Genomic DNA, 17,365 nt, shown 5'->3' on the forward strand with positions numbered 1-17,365 from the left:
GGGACACCCAGCCCAGGCAATAGGGTGGGTGGTCTTCAAGGTGCCTCCCAACCCAAACCATCCTGTGATTCTATGGGTGAGATATGAAGAGTTTGAATGGAAAGGGTTTGAAGGTTTATATATATATATATATAAAGAGTTGGAAAATGCCCATAGGAAATTGGTGTTGTGTTGAACGGAAACACATGGAGGGGAACAAATCTGTGCTGAGTGGATGAACATGTTCACTCAGCCAGAGGAGTTCAGCTCAGCTCTTCTTCCTCCCTGGGACTGCAGATCATTCTTCTGAGCAGCATCCCCTATAGTACCCTTACACCAAAGCAGCTTATATTGCTGTTTTGCTCCAGGGGAGTGAGTGGGTCAAGAAACCATAAAGAAGGGTTGTGTAGGGTACTGGACTGGAGCGTCCTGCTCTCCAACCTCCATGTGTGTCCTTCGTCCTTCCTCTGTCCTACTCTGTGCGTTTGTTCATCTCACTTAATGCTCAGAAACGATGATGGGTTTTTGGCTTTTGTGTTGATTTTGTTTTTTGGTTTGGTTTGGTTTGGGTTGGGTTGGATTGGACTGGATTGGATGGGGTGTTTTTTAGAGGATGATTTCCAGCTAGATTGATGAACAAAGGAACATACAAATGGGGGAGAAGGGGACCATGCCTTGTTGCAGCAGCTTGCATCTACCATCCCATTACGACACTGCCTATAAGAGGAGCATTTCCACCTGACCCTGATGGAAATTTGGCTGGCTGACAGCTTCAAAACATACAGGGGGCAGAAGGCCCAGCATCTGGCAGGGAGATTTACGGGACAAGCTGATGAGCTCATACGCAGCACTTTCTTAGGAAAACAGGCCATAAATATGGTGGCTCACAGCCCCCCAGATAAGAGGCGTGAATCACAAACTTTGTGGATGAATCTGAGGAGGAAACAGTTTGATTTGGAAAAGCGCCTTGGTTTCAATGCCTGCTGCGCTGCGTGTGCTGGAGAGCCGGGCTGCAGCCAGGAAGAGTGGGGAGGAATTTGGCTCCGGGCTCTGTTTGCAGCAGCAGTTCCCAAGCACTCCTCTCTGTTTATGGGGATCTCCAGGGGAGGGCTGGCATCTCCCTGTGTGCCTCAGTGGCCTGGACCGTGCTGTGATGACCCAGGGAGAAGATCCGGGCTGCTCATGAATCAGGAATCGAGGCAGATGATTCACTCACTGCCGGACCTCTGGCTCTGGGCCCTGAGCGTGGTGAGGTCAATGGGAATTTTCCTGTTTGGTTCATCAGAGCAAGAATTTCATCTCCCAGGGAGGACTTTTCCCTGGCTCTGGCCAACACCTCAGCTAATTGGCATAACTCTCACCTTACATCATTGTTTTCTTGCTTTTGCAGAAGTGACCGACCCAGAGAGACGCGGTTTTACCTGGAATTGGAGACCAAGAGCACAGTGGCAAAGCAGGGGGGATCAACATTTCCTGCTGCAGGCACACAGAAGGGCACAGGGTGGATCTGGAGAGCAAATGGATTTTGGTTGCTGCAGCTTAGAATCATGGAATCGATTGAGTTGGAAGGGACCTTCAAAGGCCGTCTGCTCCAACTCCCCTGCAGTGAACAGGGACACCACAGCTCCATCAGGTGCTCCATCCAGCCTGACCTTGTATGCAGAAAACTGCTAGGTGCAAACTTACCCATTGCTTTGAGATTATTGCTGGGAGTCCTGCTGGGCTTTGCATTGTCTGATCTAGCTGGGGTAAGAATTAATAACTGATGGCACATTTGCTCCTGCTGTGACCTTTGCCAATGGGCAAAGGGGTGTGTGTGCATGTGGAGCATCCTCATTCCCCTTCTGTGCCGTATTTCTCATCCAGCCCTTCCCATTGCCTGTAGGAACCTAGAAAAACCTGGGAAGGATGAGTAGATAGGTGCAGGGGGTTGCACTTGAATGCACTTGCATGTGAATACCCATTTTGTGAATACACATTCTGTGAATACACAGAATGCACTTGTATATATGTTGAACCAGGCTGCACTGAAAGCTATGGAGAACAAGGCTGCCCCATCACAACTGCTCTCCCCAGGGTGGGATGGGAAGAGTGCTGGGTGTCAACAGGAGTGACAGACGGGCACTTGCTGTTCTGTAAAACCTCGGGTTTATTGTTTTGGGGTAAGGAGAAAGGCAATTTCTCACCTGTGCATGACAGGTAGCAGCCGGATGCCAAAAGGGACAATATATAGTCTGTGTGGCTCTGCTTTAGAAAGTCCCAGTGAAAGGAAAAGGTCCACAAGTGAATCCACAGCCACTGAGAGCTGGAGCAGTCCTCCCATAGAAAGGCACAGCCCATCCTCCCAACCTGTTCCTTGCTGGAAGAGCTGCAGCTCTCCAGCTGGTGCAATTCGGACATCTTCAGCTCTTGGTGGGAGTCGGTGACAAAGTTTTACAGCAGAGAATGATGGGTTCGAAGCAGTACTTAGCCAGGTATTCCCCAGGGATGCAGCTCCCCATTCGGCACAAGCCCCCGTCGTGATTACAGATGTCTGGGCCGTGAGCGCTTCCTGCAGATAGGAATGAGCTGGTGAGTGCAAATGCACAGCGCTTCCTTGGGCACCTTGTTCCTGCTCCTCTTGGAGCCTGGGCATGCACGGCAGCAAGGAGCACCCCCAGCATCCCTGTGCCAGCTGCAGCCTGGAGGAAGGAGGCTCTGAAACCCAACCCCAGAGCAGAAGAGAGCACGGAGGTTCCCCAGGGCAGGCTGCTCCCAGATTGGCCGTGCCATGTTTTAGCATGACTCCAGGGGATGATATCATGCTTTTCACCAAAGTTCCCCACTACCCCATCCAGAAACCTGATGACACCTTCCCCCATCAATACCTATAGTATTATGGTTTGGTAACACAGCGAGGAAAGCTTACTCCTGCCCCCAGCCTACCACCCCCAGCCTTACCATGAGCGAGCAGGGAGATGAAGATGAGCAGGACACAAAGGCTCCCCATCACTTTGGTCCTGCTGGGGAGAAGCAGGGCTGAGCGTGAGGCTGTGCAGAAGCCTCTGCATGCCGTTGGCAGGCGGGATGGCATCCTGGAGGAGGGAGGGAGCAGGCAGGAGTTAATTATATCCCGGTGACATTCACCACTCAGCAATTTTCTGTGTCGTTCCGACCCAGCGCCGCAGCTCCAAACAATGCTGGTTTGCTTCACTTTTGCTTCCTCTACCTGGCAGCTGGTATTTCGGATGGGTGGGCTGCCAGGAAAAACGAGATGTAGGGGTTCCTCCGTCCTCCACCAGCAAAGTGCCCAGAGAGACGATGGGCTGAGCGGTGGCAACCTACAGGGAAAGGCTCCGGAGTTGCTGCGAGCTGGGAGTGATTCATTTCTATCTGAGCTCCCGTGAATATTTGCTCCAACTGAAACCTGGGTGTGATTCTCCTGCCAAAAAGGCCATTCCAGCTCTGGCTTCTGAGAAATTTGGGAGGTTTCATTCCTGAGCGTGATGACCACATAGCGCTGGTGGAGGAGGTGGCCGGTTAGCTCAGCCAATCGTCACTTGATGGGAATTATATGAGAGATGTGATGTGTAGCTTTGGCTGTAAAATCTGCATGTGATATTCCAGCTACCCTTGCCTGGCTGCTCTCCATGCTGTCCCTTCCACTGCATTAATATCATTGTTCTTGTGAATACACCCTAAGTTGGACAGATGAAAGATCGAGGTTAAAAATTTGGACTAGATGACCTTTCATGGTCCCTTCCAACTCAAACGATTCTATGAAAAATTCCCTTCTCCCTCAAAAAATGTAGTTTGGATGAACTAAATAGAGTCAAAGTATGCTCAGCTGGATTAGAGCTCATTTTTTGCCTCTTGAGATGCCCAGGTGCTGCCCATCTCTGCATGAGTGACAGTGGCAGACAAGACACTCCTGAAGCCCAGCATGGTGCCTCGGTGGGGGTGGCTGAGTCTGGCCCTATAAAGCCATAAAGGACAAAAGGCAAATTTCAAGAACTGCTCTAAAGTCCAATGAGTTAAGGCTTCTTGTTTAAAGACTAATGAGTCCTGACCTAAGGGAGTCGAATACCAAAACGTGAGCAACCTGTTCTAGCTGTAGAAGTCCCTGTTCATCAGCAGGAAGCTGGACAAGACAGTCCTTTTGAACTCAAAGGATTCCATGGTTCTGTGGTTCCATGGTTCAAAAAATCTCACATTTTTCTTGTTCACTGATTACTCCATTGCACATGGTCACCTGCTGCATCAGGACTAGGTCCAAGACCCTCTTGGAGTGAGAATTAGTCCCTTAAGAGGTGAGACTGTGCCACAGGACTCAAATACATGTCGGGCAAAGAGTTGGCCTGGTTCCTTTTCACAGCTGGTTGCACTGTGAGCATTTGGACTTCCCCTCTGGGCTACGTGGTTGGTAAACCTGCAAGGAATGTCTGGCAGAAAAGCTTGCAGCTATGGACCATTGAGTCCAGAGAGAGACCAGTGTCAAGGAACAGCAGACGAATGAGTGTGTGGGAGTCTCTGTCAACAAAAACCACAACAGAGGAGCGTTTCTCATGAAGAAAACACTTCATTGCACCATCTTCTGCCTGCCAGCCTCAGTCTTCGGGGAAATTCAAAAAACACTTTCCAAAAATGGATCTGGCAGCTTAAATTCCTAACTCTGCTGGATGGCTGAATGCGTGGGGCAGTGGGGAGGAGCTTCCTGGCTCACTGAACTGCTCCATTTCCACAGACCATCATGTGTCAACGAGGCGTTTTTCCCTGCTTGCACGGAGCTTTCATGGATACTGCTTTTGTTTTGGGGCTGGATAAAAGTTTGTGTGCTCGGATCTGTCCAGGTTTTCTGGTGGTGCCGGTCGGCGTCCTTCAACCAACACAGGTGCGGTGAAATGGTGGAGTGACCTCAGGGCAGCCTCTCACCTGCAAACTGACTTTGGGAAAGGTTCTGGTCTTTCCAGATGCACTCCTGTCCCATTTGTGATACAATCTCAGGGAACACCTATATAATACGCACCTTGAGCTACTAGCAATAGACTTAGCAGAAGGGACCCTCAGAAATGCCGAAGCAGCTCAAAGAATGTATGGAAGCATGAACATCCTAGGACAAGAGGTGATGGCCTCACGTAGCACAGGGGGAGGGTCAGGCTGGATATTAGGAACAATTTTTTCTCCAAAAGAGCAGTGATGCATTGGCACAGGCTGCCCAGGGAGCTGGTGGGGTCACCGTCCCTGGAGGGGTTCATTGTGGAGATGTGGCACTGAGGGACGTGGTCAGTGGGCATGGTGGGGATGGGTTGGGGTTGGAATTAGAGCTCTTTTGCAACTTTAACAATTCTATGATTCTATGATTTTTTGCCTGTCCAGGCTCCTTTAGCTCCCATCTGAGCTCCTGAATCTCTAGCGGTCCCCTTGTCTTTCTTTTTTCATAGCATTTCTGGGTGACAGCATGCTAGGTTTGCATGTTCCCTTTGCTGAAAGAGACTCAGAGTCAGACCATTACGACTTCTGTGCACAAGTCCCCATGTCTGATGGCCTGCAAGCTCACCTCTTGCAGAGGAAATGCAGGTGGATTCCTGTTTGCTTTGCTCAGGGGGATGAGATGATAGGAACAGTGAGGTTTGGCAAAAGAGAGTCTGTGAAGGCTTCCTGGCTCTTGTGTGCCTGAAAATGTGTTGGCTTTTCTTAGCAATATCCATTGATCCCTCTCTATAAGCCTGTCCTTGCTGGCACAAGGAGGGTTGTAGCAGGACAGTATGGGCCTCTGGATAGAAATGAAGGTCCGAGTTGAGCTGAGAAGGGCCATACCTTTGTCATTTATTGTCGCATATATGGGCTTATTATCTATGGGACATTTCTTGGAGAGGGTCTGCACATGGTTCATGCATACAGTTCATCAGACTGATTCAGTCCTTGAACCTGGCAGCTTGATGACCCATGAGACGCATTTATCTTGACTCAAATCTTCCTCACTTACCGGTCTACATCATCAGTCAGAGGGATTTGGCATGAAAGAAATACCAATCAAATCAACATTTGGGACCAATACACTGTGAAGCACAATCAGGCAGCATTTTTTGGCAGAGACACAAGAGTTTTCATGGAAAGGGATAAAACATGTAGAGTGGAAAAAATAATAATAAAAGCTTATTGAGATATAGACCTTTGTATTGATTTCCACATCCATAAGCAGTCTCTATACAGACTTCTTTTCAGCACTTCCTTTGTCAGAGATGTTGCTGTGACTGAGTTTCACTCTCAGAATTATATATAGGCCATGAATTTCAAAACAATTTATTCAAACATTGGTGCAAAGACAAATAAATCAAGAGTTGACAGTAAACTGGAAATGCTTGGGCTCTCAGCCAGTCAGGAAAGGCGAACCATATGAATAGTATGGAATGGATTTGGAATATTCCCTCCAGCTGAAGAAACCCACAAGCTGCATCTGTATGAAGCAGAAAATGGACAACATTCGAAGAAATCACAGCTCTCTCCTACCACACCATGAGTGTGGCATTTCTGTGCCTGTCACAGAAAAATCTGGGGCCCTGGGCAGCCTGGTCTAGTATTAGATGTGGAGGTTGGTGGCCCTGCCTGTGGTGTTGGGGGTTGGAGCTTGATGATCCTTGAGGTCCCTTCCAACCCAAGCCATTCTAGGATTCTAGGATTCTATGATTCCCATTTTTTTAATAGAAGGAAAAGACATCATCTTCCCAAATGTTCTTGTTTCTCCTGATGCAGAACTAAGCACAGAGGCTTTGCTTTGGAACAAAGATGGGACAATCTTTCAAAATTTTCTTAGCAATAGCTCTCTCCACAAAGATGAATGAATAATATAATGTAACGTAAATCAATAATATAAAGAAGATCAAGTTTTCATCTGCCATCACAGCTCTGCATACATGGCTGTAACAACTGAAAGATTGACTCTTGGCGCTGGAGACATAGGTGACCTCCTGAGAGGTGCTGAGATTCCCCAGAAGACACTCTTCTCTGGCAAAGGGCTCAGGAAAAAGGGAACACAGTCACTATTTCCCAGGATTTGCCTTGAGTGTGAGCACTGAGAGCAAAGAGTGAATCTTGAAGGAAGACATCAGCTGGAGATCTCCAACCAGGACAGACCACTTGATGGGACAGAAAAAGAGAGGGAGGTGAAGTTTAGAGTGGAAGGGAATTTGGTTTCCAAGGGTTTAACAGCTATGCTTCTGTGCATTTCTACATGTGGGTGTATGACAGAGACCTTCTGCCTCTCTCCATGTATATATGGGACTGTTTCACTGTTTATTTAATGTTTACTGCCTTTGTTGTATAGATTAAAAAAAACACATTGCCTGTAATGAATTGCACACTTCATACATTGGGAAAGTCAGACAGCTTCTCTACAATACTAGCAAGAAGGCTTGTTTGTTTTCTCGTCTTCTTTCTGTGGCTTTCTGCAATTCTGCAAGGTCTTTATTATATTTCTTTGCAGCACTTCCATTTTTTTAGAGGGCAAAGTCCCAGCTGTTCTTCCAGACATCTGATTTTTGGAGATACGCAATGGCCCCCCTCGTCTTGACAAGTATGGAGGTTTGATGTAGTGTCTGGAATGAAAAGAATTGAAGTCAAAACAGGAAACGTAATTGCACCACCATCTGAATCGCTGGTACGCACCTATACAGAAAGTATTGAGATGTTCTGGTTTGTAGGTCCTCAGAAGCAAAGACGTAAAGAAGGACTATGGGGCTATTCAGAGCACTTCTGTAAGAGGAGGAATTTGTGACGTTTCACCTTGAAAAGGAAACTGAAGGAGGGATATTGTAAAGTTACAAAGAAGATGCTGGATGAACTTTGGGTTAGATTAGCACACCCAGTTATAAATCTTGTGTAGGTATACTGACATTCATTGATTATTGAGGAGCTCCTAATAGAAGCAAGTCCATATAGGACTAGACAAATTTACAAGAAAAATGTTAACTGGTGCCTGTTAAACATATCATCATGAATGCAATCAGCGGTCCTCCAGTAGACAGAAGATACTGAGAATATATATCAATGAAAGTATACCCTGTGGGGGCCACAATTTTTGTGTTCTTTCACCGAATAGCTGTTCTGTAGGAGACAGAACACTGGGCTTTACATGAGTGGGACATGGCAACTATGTTCTTGGGCTCCATGCTGCCATTAGCACAGGGAAGCCAGATCCATCTGTGTAAATGAAAGGAGAGGTCTTGGACCATTTGGAGGCAAAGAGATGAAGAGACTGTTTTGCTGACTTCAGTATTCTCCTCTCTAGACATTGCCTGCCTGGGCAGGGTTCCTGCACATACCTACGCAGCAGGTTTTCTGACGCCAAGAGCAAGTTCCAAATGCAGCAAATGGTTTGGGGCAGACTTTGGAACGGATGCAGTACCCATGGTAGCCAACACAACGTGAGGTGTCTCTGGGCAAGCCGAGACCTACAGGAAGAATGGGATTCCCAGTTGTGCTGCAGGATCAGTCCATGTCTCATCATCTTCCTCCTGCTGAAACCCCATGGACCCCTGTTAGGGGTGTGACACAAAAAACCCCAAAGCACAAGACAGCTTGTCCCAAAGTTTTGAGAATCCTCACGGACCTCACAGGACTCCAAAAAGGACTTTGTACAACTGCAGAAAAACAATAGCTGTTGCTGGTGTGAGTTTCTGAACATATCCTACTCACTACCCATCATGCACATCGTAAGGGGTAGTTCTTAATTCCGGGACCACAGTGCTGCAGGATGGTCACAGAAGGCAGAGCAATGTGCTTGTATGCCCTGAGCTGTACCTATAACTTAACCAAAATAAATGTTGGAATCCAGTTACTGCTGACAAGAGATTTGTCCGGTTTCTTCCTTTTTGAAAGACTTACTCTAAGATGGGGAGTTTCATGAAATCTCTGCTCTGGGCAGCCTGGTCTAGTGGTAGGCAGCCCTGCACACAGCAGGGGGGTTGAAACTAGATGATCTTTGAGGTCCTTTTCAACCCAGGCAATTCTATGATTCTATGATTCTATGATTCTATGATTCTATGATTCTATGATTCTATGATTCTATGATTCTATGATTCTATGAAGCATGAAGAAAAGTTAGGCTAAAATCACAATCAGTAAATGAGTGCAACTGAAGGGCTGGGGAAGGGGAGCCAGCATATTCAGACAGCTAAAGTAAACTTCACTGGTGTAGATGAATTTGAGTAATGCAAGGTAACATCTCTACTCCTCTGCTACAGTTCCCCAGTGAAAAGACTGGTGACCCCAGGTTATGAAGAGGCAGAGCATTTCCGTGGTGCCTTCTTCCAGCACTGCCACAAACGGCATAAAGAAACTCCACAGAGTTTGAAGGACACCAGCACACTGTAGTGGCATCTCTACGAATGCTCTGCTTTGACAGCTGGTCATTTTGGGCTCATTTTTCACTTCAGTTTCTGGACTAAGGAATCATCTCGAATGAAAGGAGTTGGTCAGCACAGAGCAGTATAGTCCATACCGTTATTCAGCTTGTGCCTCCTACACAGCAAGAGTCACTTGTTCATAAAGGCAGACGCCAGCACGGGTGTTGCTTCTTACCTGGAACAGCCTGGAGGAGGAAGAGGAGCACAGCCATGAGGCAGGAGAGGAGCTTCATGGTAGAAAGTCTCAACCACAGCGTGGAGACAGAGCGGCAACACCAGAAACCTGCAACAGGAGAGCAAGGAGCACTCTTGTTTTTATAGAGCTTTGGGAACAGACCAGGCTGTCCAGGGGACCTTGGCAACAGGGAATGTGGAAGGCAGGCCATGGAGTAAGGAGTACAGCTTGACCGCTGCACACGGCTAAGCCTGAACAATGACAGAGGGTCACAAAAGCCAGCAGAGAGGTAATGATACTTCCTCACCATGCCTCCAGGAGGGCTGCTTCTCAAAACCGACCCACCTCAAGGGCTTTTTTCCTTGTTAACTTCAATTTGTTAATTGCTAATGGGCCACTTGGAGAATATGAGCCATTGTTTTGGTGGGGGAGAAAGCATCTGGGAATGACGTTGGGTTGTTGATGATGTTGAGAGCAGGAGAGGGCCCAAGGTGCTGCTGCAGTGTTTGCAGTCTTCATTCATTGGTGCGTGAACAAACTAAACAACCATATTTCTTTCTGAAAACATTAGCTGGTTGATAGAATCACGGAATCACAGAAACCCAGGGGTTGGAAGGGACCTCTGGGGATCATCTAGTCCAACAGCCCCCTAAACCAGGTTCCCTAGAATAGGCTACTGTGGACTTAATTTAGTTGCCCAAATATTTAAGCCTAACTCTTCAAAGATGACATTGGTATCCCTTGGGGCCTTCAGCTTCTGCTCTATGGTGTAGATCCCCCATAGCTCCTGCGTGAAATCTTCCAGTCTCAGGCAGGTATTTCTAAAATCACAGGGTCTGAATGTAGGTCATTCCTACGTGTTTTGCCCAGTTGTGAACATCTACCTATGTTCTTTCTGAAGAAAAAAAAGAAAAAAGCCCAAAAGAGAAAGTCATGTAAGCCTTTGTAAGGCCCTGCTTTGTGATGTGTTGGTCAAAACATTTTATACAAAACAAAGCACTTCTTGTAGCAAGGAATCCCATCCCATAATAACCCTCTGCTGACTAGAGCACTCACTGTCCAGACCAGGAGACCTGCGATGGTGCCCCTGCTGTAGTAGATAGGTGATTTTTTTGGCTACATACAACAGGGTCAGGAAGGTAAAGAGAGCCTTTTTTTCTTCAGTACTTGACAGTCTGAGAAGGAGCAGTGATGGATTTAAATGCTCCCAGGGTAAAACAAAACTGGGGCTATGTCTCACGTATCCTAGCTACAGAGCTGTCAGAGAAGAAAAAATAAAGTATTAATGCCTTCTTATCCAACAGTGTTATATGAAACAGCCCTGAAAAATCTTTCTGCCATACCATTTGTTGCAGCAATGTAATTTCAGCTAATGTAAGCTGCGTCCACACCATGCTCTGGCGTAACAAAAACCACGTTTATTTGAGAAGAGCAAGCCTACCCCTAATTATTGTGCTTGGGTACCTCATTTCCAGTATTTGAATCAACATGGATTTTAACACTCAGCTTTTTTTTACGCTTCTTTGTGTAAGATACAGAAAATTTTCACTTTGTGAAATATATGACTATCTGCAGCTGATAAAATTAGAATTTTTCCCCTCAAACCCTTCATAGAAGTAACCCTAATTAACTAAACAAACACCAGTAATCAAATATGGAAGAACAATTCTTTTGTTGAGGAATCATGACAGAGCCTAAGCTGAAGAGCAGAAATATGTTTGGTGCTAAGAATACATCTCCTTTTTCATTTCTTTACTGCTTGGGAACATATGTTGTTCCTCTGTATTTCTTACAGCATTCGTATGCATTAAAGAGGCATCCCCCAACCCAGTACTCATTCACATGGCAGTAGATTCTGTAGCTATCTCTTCTGTGTGCACTCTGGAAAGCATTAATGACATTCTTGCAACCTGCACGTAGAAAACATTGTGTACTCTGACGAGAGGGGGTAAGCATGAAATGTTATCAGATGAATGAGTTGGAGGTTAGGTTGCCTGCAAGTAATATAGAGATAATATAGAAGTGATGTTGCATGCATAGCTAAATTTAATGACTCATTAACCTGGAAAACAGAAAAGGGTTTGGTTTGGACTGAAGTGAGCTGGGACTTCCCCAACTTCTTGCTATGAATTTGCCACTCAGAGAAAAAAAAAAAGAATTTATTTCACTTAACATCAATTTTGTTCCACTGTGCAGGTGAAAGACACAAAGGAAATAAGTGAAGTCTTCAGCAACACTATATGAGGTAGTGCTGCCTTAGTTTCATCATCTTTCAGCAACAGATAGAACCACGCTCCAGCCTGTCTTTCACACATAGAAAGTAACTGAGCAGACTATTTCAGCCTCTCCACCTGAAACATCAGAACCTTTTAACAACGTTTTTCCAGGATTTGTTATCAAGTGTAACCAGTATCTGTGAGTAATTTGCAGATTTCCCTTAGAACTCTGGGGACAAATTGTTGAAAACTTCATACCAGCTTCCAATTATTATTTCTGAACTAAGAAAGGACCCTGGGTCCACTCTAGGATGGCTAATGGCCTGAGGCCCATGGATTTTATGGACACGGACAGGACAGATGGATTGAAAACTCCCTCCTCCTAATTTTGTATGTAATTTTAGCCTACAGGCTTTTCTGGAGCATGTCATGATGTCTTCTCCTACTCAATACTGCAGGTACTTAACTATTCCCTACTAGCACCAAGTTTAGGCAGATGAGGCCTGCTGGGGAGGGAAAGGCCTAGGCACTCAGCAGCACCAGCACAGCAACTCCAATCACCCTTATGGTGTACATGAGCCATAAATAGGCATAGAAACAAGTTCTACAACCTGTGGGCTCCACTAAGATGTCTGCATATGGGACATAGGGCCATTTGAGCTGGGTCATGGTACAACACTGGCCTCCAGCTGTCCACCCAGAGGGGCAAACCTGTACCGTGCCCCATTGGACCATAACCATGGATAGGTCTTTGAGGGAGAGATGGAAGACTCAACATTTTCATTCGCATCCTGGAGAAATGATCCTATTTACGGAAGTGTAAGCATGAGTTTAATAAAGATAGTCAGGTGGTGCTGCAGATGGAGTTATTTTCAGGAGGAAATAGCCTTTTGCTGGAGAGAAAGATTACAGGATGTATGTACGTCCTAAAACAATGCTCTGCCAGCTTCTGGAGACCTGGATTTCTTTATCTTTCCATTCTTTATCATTTCATCAAGGGAAACTGCAAAACTGAAGACCTGCCACTATGCACTACTTCTTGTTGTCCTGAGAACCTAAAATATTCAGACGCTTTTGGATGCATTCATTGAAATGACATGACATACCTTGAAAAGGCTGGAAAATCAAGAGCAGAGCAATCAGAAGGTATGAGGAAGTCCTCGTGGCTTCAGTTTTGTCTCAGACTCACAGAAGATACACAGAAAACGGGGCTTCAGCAAGCAGAGAATGGTGAGGTCCTGTATTTGTATAAGCAGGCACTTGAAAATCATACAGAAGTTCCATAAAATCCATAGATAGCCCCATGAAGTTGCCATAAACTCACTCTTCACCAGGAGGAGAGGGCTACACAGCCCTGTAAAAATCCATCTACCTGCACTGGTAAATGGGAAGTCCCCTTTGCCGTGTATCCCTGGTAATTGCTGCAAATGGCCCTACCAATAACCTCTGTCAGCCTGGGGACTCTGGAAACCCCTCTTCCCCTCACAGTGGCAGATGACGAGGGAGGTATGTAGAGTCATGTACACGATGGGCTGTCAGGGGTGTCATAGAGCATCATCCTTCTCATTTATCCCATATGCCACCAGAACCAGGGCCCAAATCCCGTGCCTTTCACCTCCTCCACCCTCTCTCCCCGCCTGCCATACTGCGTGCTTCCTACCTTGCAAGCCAAATCCACCTCAGACACGTCTCCAGGCTGCAGTTGGAAGCACAGACCTTGGCACAGATTACGTCTCCTGAATCCTGCACTGGCTCATTTTGCTTTCAGACACCTTGGACAACATCCAGATGGTTATTTAGCTTACTCAGGTGAAGCCAGCGCAGATCGCTGGTCATTGCCATCTTCACTCATACATCACTCAGAGCAAGGATCTGAACATCGGAATATAAAAGTACTAAGAAGAACATATACCTCAGAGGTAAAATCGATATTAATATTCTTCTCACGTGGTTTTGGTCTGAATGTGTTGTACATCTCATGGAAAACATGTGTCAATTGAAATGCACCAGCCTGGAATTCTGGGGAAAGCTCCTTTGGTTTTATCACACGTGGAAATCGCCAGAAAGGCTTCCAGGGTAGAGTCACCGTGTACCACTGTTCTCCCACACTTTGAATCCTCAAATGGCAGAGCCTTTCCCCAAGAACAAGGCGTTACAGCAGTCTGCAGTTGACTCACTCTCTGGGCACCAGGACTTGGTTTTCGTGGAACTTGCTGTATTATTAAAAAAACATTTAGCTACTTACAAAGTAAAATCATGAAAGATTAGATAGTGTTGCAGGACCAAACACTTCAGGGGATGCCCATAAGCTAGAAATGAGTTTGTCCACTCTCTGCTCCAAGAACTTTTGTCACTTTCCACTTTTCTGTTGACAAACAGGAATTTTTTCCCAAAACACCTTTCACATGACAAAATAGAGACTTTTATTTGCTTTGTCTGCGGATGGGATGCCCACTACTCCTTATTTCTTTCTCTTGCGACCTGGCATTGCATCACAGGACCCATGGCAGCATCAGGGAGGCACACGAGAGGAGGATCATCCATTTGCAAACTTAGTGAGCAGCACTCTGAGTTTCATAGGTGTGCAAAGAGCAGAGGACAAGCGATTCATGACAGCCTTCTCAAGCATCCATCCCCGCAGTGCTCAAGTTGTTCTGCCAACCATACATTAAAACTGTCACCTATTTTGAGCCTGTTTCTTTGTATGGTATTTATTGATGTTGTTCCGACCCAGTGGCCTTGATACCAACTATGTAAACATTCTCCTTAGCCCATGTGCATTGTACTTTGCCTTTCTGGTTCTTTTGTTGGCTTTTCTTTCCAGATTTGCAGGTGCCATTGTGTCTCCCAGGCAGCCATGTGGCAGGAGGTCTGTCTATGTCCATTTTCACACAGTCCAGAGAAACAGATGAAACAAAGGCACTGACAGGGAAATGACAGCTGTCTCAAGCTTCTGCTGACACCAAGGGGAATATCTCAGCTCTCAGACAAGACCCAACTTTTTTCTTCATCAGACTAGAGCAGGAACTCAGCTTTCTAATTCTGCAAACTTTTTTTTATTGCAATAAAATCATAGAATCATAGAATCATAGAATCATAGAATCATAGAATTAGCTAGGTTGGAAAAGACCTACAAGATCATCCAGTCCAACCATCCACCTACCACCAATATAACCCCACTAAACCATGTCTCTCAACGCTATATCTAAACGTTTCTTGAACACCTCCAGGGACGGTGACTCCACCACCTCCCTGGGCAGCCCATTCCAGTGCCTGACCACTCTTTCAGAAAAGTAGTATTTCCTAATGTCCAGCCTAAATCTCCCCTGGTGCAACTTGACGCCATTACCCCTCGTCCTGTCACTAGTTACAAGAGAGAAGAAGCTGACCCCCAGCTCACTACAACCTCCCTTCAGGTAGTTATAGAGAGCGATAAGGTCTCCCCTGAGCCTCCTCTTCCAGAAGAGACTTCAACCCTGCCCTCAGGTGTGTGTTAGTGCTATGTGAGATAAGCAGTCTTTGGCAGAGGGTTGTTCCTTTTTCATAATCTGGGGAACAGAGAAACGCTCTTTGGTGATTATTCTGCTGTGGAGCTGATGTTGCTAATCCAACATTCCACACCAATACAAACAGGCCATGTAGGTGCATCCCTGCTTACTTTTCCCAGTCACCTTTGCTAAGTTTATAAAGACCACAGGCAGAAAAAGGTACTGTATGGCTATCAAATCCCAAACTTACATGCAAGGTCTCTTCTGATGGGAGCATGGGAAGCACTGAGTATGTATCTAGAGGTGTTTCCAGAAGCTGCCTCCATCTGTACTGCAATTGGTGGGAAAGAACTGTGCATCAGTAATCAACACCCATCAATCTCCCAGGAGAGTTTCAGGCTGGATATTAGGAACAAGTTCTCCTCCAAAAGAGCAGTGATACAGTGGCACTGCTGCCCAGGGGGGTGGTGGAGTCACCATCCCTGGAGGTGTTCAGCGTGGAGATGTGGCATTGAGGGACGTGGTCAGTGGGCATGGTGGAGGTGGGCTGGGGTTGGATTTGGGGATCTTACAGGTCTTTTCCAACCTTAATGGTTCTGTGGTTTTGTGATAACAGGATGAGAACCGTGAGACCCAATGGAATGAGTTCTCCTAAAGCTGCAGGAGGTCTACTGTGGGAAAGTCCTCCAGTGCTGCAGCCAACTGCCCAGCCGTGGGCTTGCCAGCTACAGACATCTCCACCAGGCACTTCTCCCTGTGACATCACTATGATGGCTCCTGAGAAGTGTCTGCCAGGTGGAAACATTGCGAGTGCAAGTCCTGGACTAAGGATACACTGAAGAAGAAGACATTCAGCAATTAGGGAGAAGCTTCTGCCATTGAATGAAATGTCTGTTCTCCACCTCTAGGTAAATTCAGAAAACTGTGTATTATTCCATGGACACTCGCAGCACTTGGAAGTGAGAAGAAGGGGAGTATGCATGAGATGGGAGGATTTCTCATTCATTTTTAAGCTTACATTCAGTGGCTGTGGGGCAGCTCTGAAGTAGCCTGGGACACTACAATTTTGGGAGCCAGCTGCTTTCCCCAGATGCTAATAAAGGTTTTCATACTAGCAGTGTAAATCAGCAGCTGAGGTTAAATGCTTCTCAAACTATCTGATGAGACGACCCTATTTATAATATTGTAAGGGGATTTTAAAGGTGTGTTGACTGGGAAATTGGATATTCTTGTGATAAATGTGGAAAATGTGGTACTCTGTCACATCGATATCACACATACATCAATGTATCCTATTTAAAAATGAAGACAGTCAAGTCAAGTATCCAGAAATAACTCCTGCATCTCTTCAAGACACGTTGTGGACCGAGTGCTGTTACAGGACTCCAACACACAAATACAGCCCTGTGTGGGGGAATTTGCAGCCCGGCCTAGGGATGGCTGATCCTTCTCTGAGCACAACACACCTCCTGCAGCTTGCGAGCCCATGAACTGGCTCCTGGCTCCCTCTGGTGGGAACGGTTCGGGTGGGAAAGGCTGGCAAAGCCTCTCTTCTCCATCTTCAGCATTGCTAATTCAAGAGAAGGCATGTGATGGCTGATAACGGGTCTGGAGAGCAGGGAAAAGGTTTGGCTTCTGACGCCAAGCCCTAGGGAGCAAGCTCCCCGCATTCAGGATAAATATATAACTATAATGTTAATTTTTTTTGTAACTTTATATAATTTTATCTAACATGTAATGGTATGAAATCTGGTAACTATAGTGATAGTGGGAGCTCTGCTGCCTAGTGCACAGGTAGGCACCTTCCTCCTAGGCACATTCCTAAAGCAGATCCCAGCCCAGCAGTGCTTCATGCCCATCAGTGATCTCTTCCACAGTCAGAGAACAGTTACAGCTATTTAATTTAAAAACAAAACCCATTTTCACAGGCTTCAGTATGAAAGGTTTCAGAAACTCTTTTGCTCATGTTTCTGTTTTTCACAAGAGAAGAACATTTTCATGCAGATGTGTAGCCTACCGTTAGGCTACCAGCATGATTTATTCCCGAATAAAATGATCCAAAAATAGAAAGCTAATCAAATTCAACAGTGGCCTTTTCTTCCAAAAAGGAAAGGGGAAGGGGAA

At 46.1% G+C, this 17,365-nt stretch overlaps 1 long non-coding RNA gene across 3 annotated transcripts; it reads right to left on the bottom strand.

Annotated features, from left to right (window-relative positions):
* On the bottom strand, nucleotides 7,417-14,905 carry LOC110396593. Of its 3 annotated transcripts, XR_002437082.1 has the most exons (6): nucleotides 13,414-14,905; nucleotides 12,860-12,991; nucleotides 9,538-10,432; nucleotides 8,280-8,474; nucleotides 7,624-7,753; nucleotides 7,417-7,553 (listed from the first exon to the last, which is right to left on the bottom strand). It is a non-coding gene; the product is annotated as an uncharacterized LOC110396593 (long non-coding RNA). The 3 variants fall into 3 exon arrangements; XR_002437083.1 differs by lacking the exon at nucleotides 7,624-7,753 and having other exon boundaries at nucleotides 7,534-7,553; nucleotides 9,538-9,645; XR_002437081.1 differs by lacking the exon at nucleotides 7,624-7,753 and having other exon boundaries at nucleotides 7,534-7,553.

This window comes from Numida meleagris, chromosome 3 (genome assembly GCF_002078875.1).
Source record: "Numida meleagris isolate 19003 breed g44 Domestic line chromosome 3, NumMel1.0, whole genome shotgun sequence".
In the NCBI taxonomy this organism is placed as follows: domain Eukaryota; kingdom Metazoa; phylum Chordata; class Aves; order Galliformes; family Numididae; genus Numida; species Numida meleagris.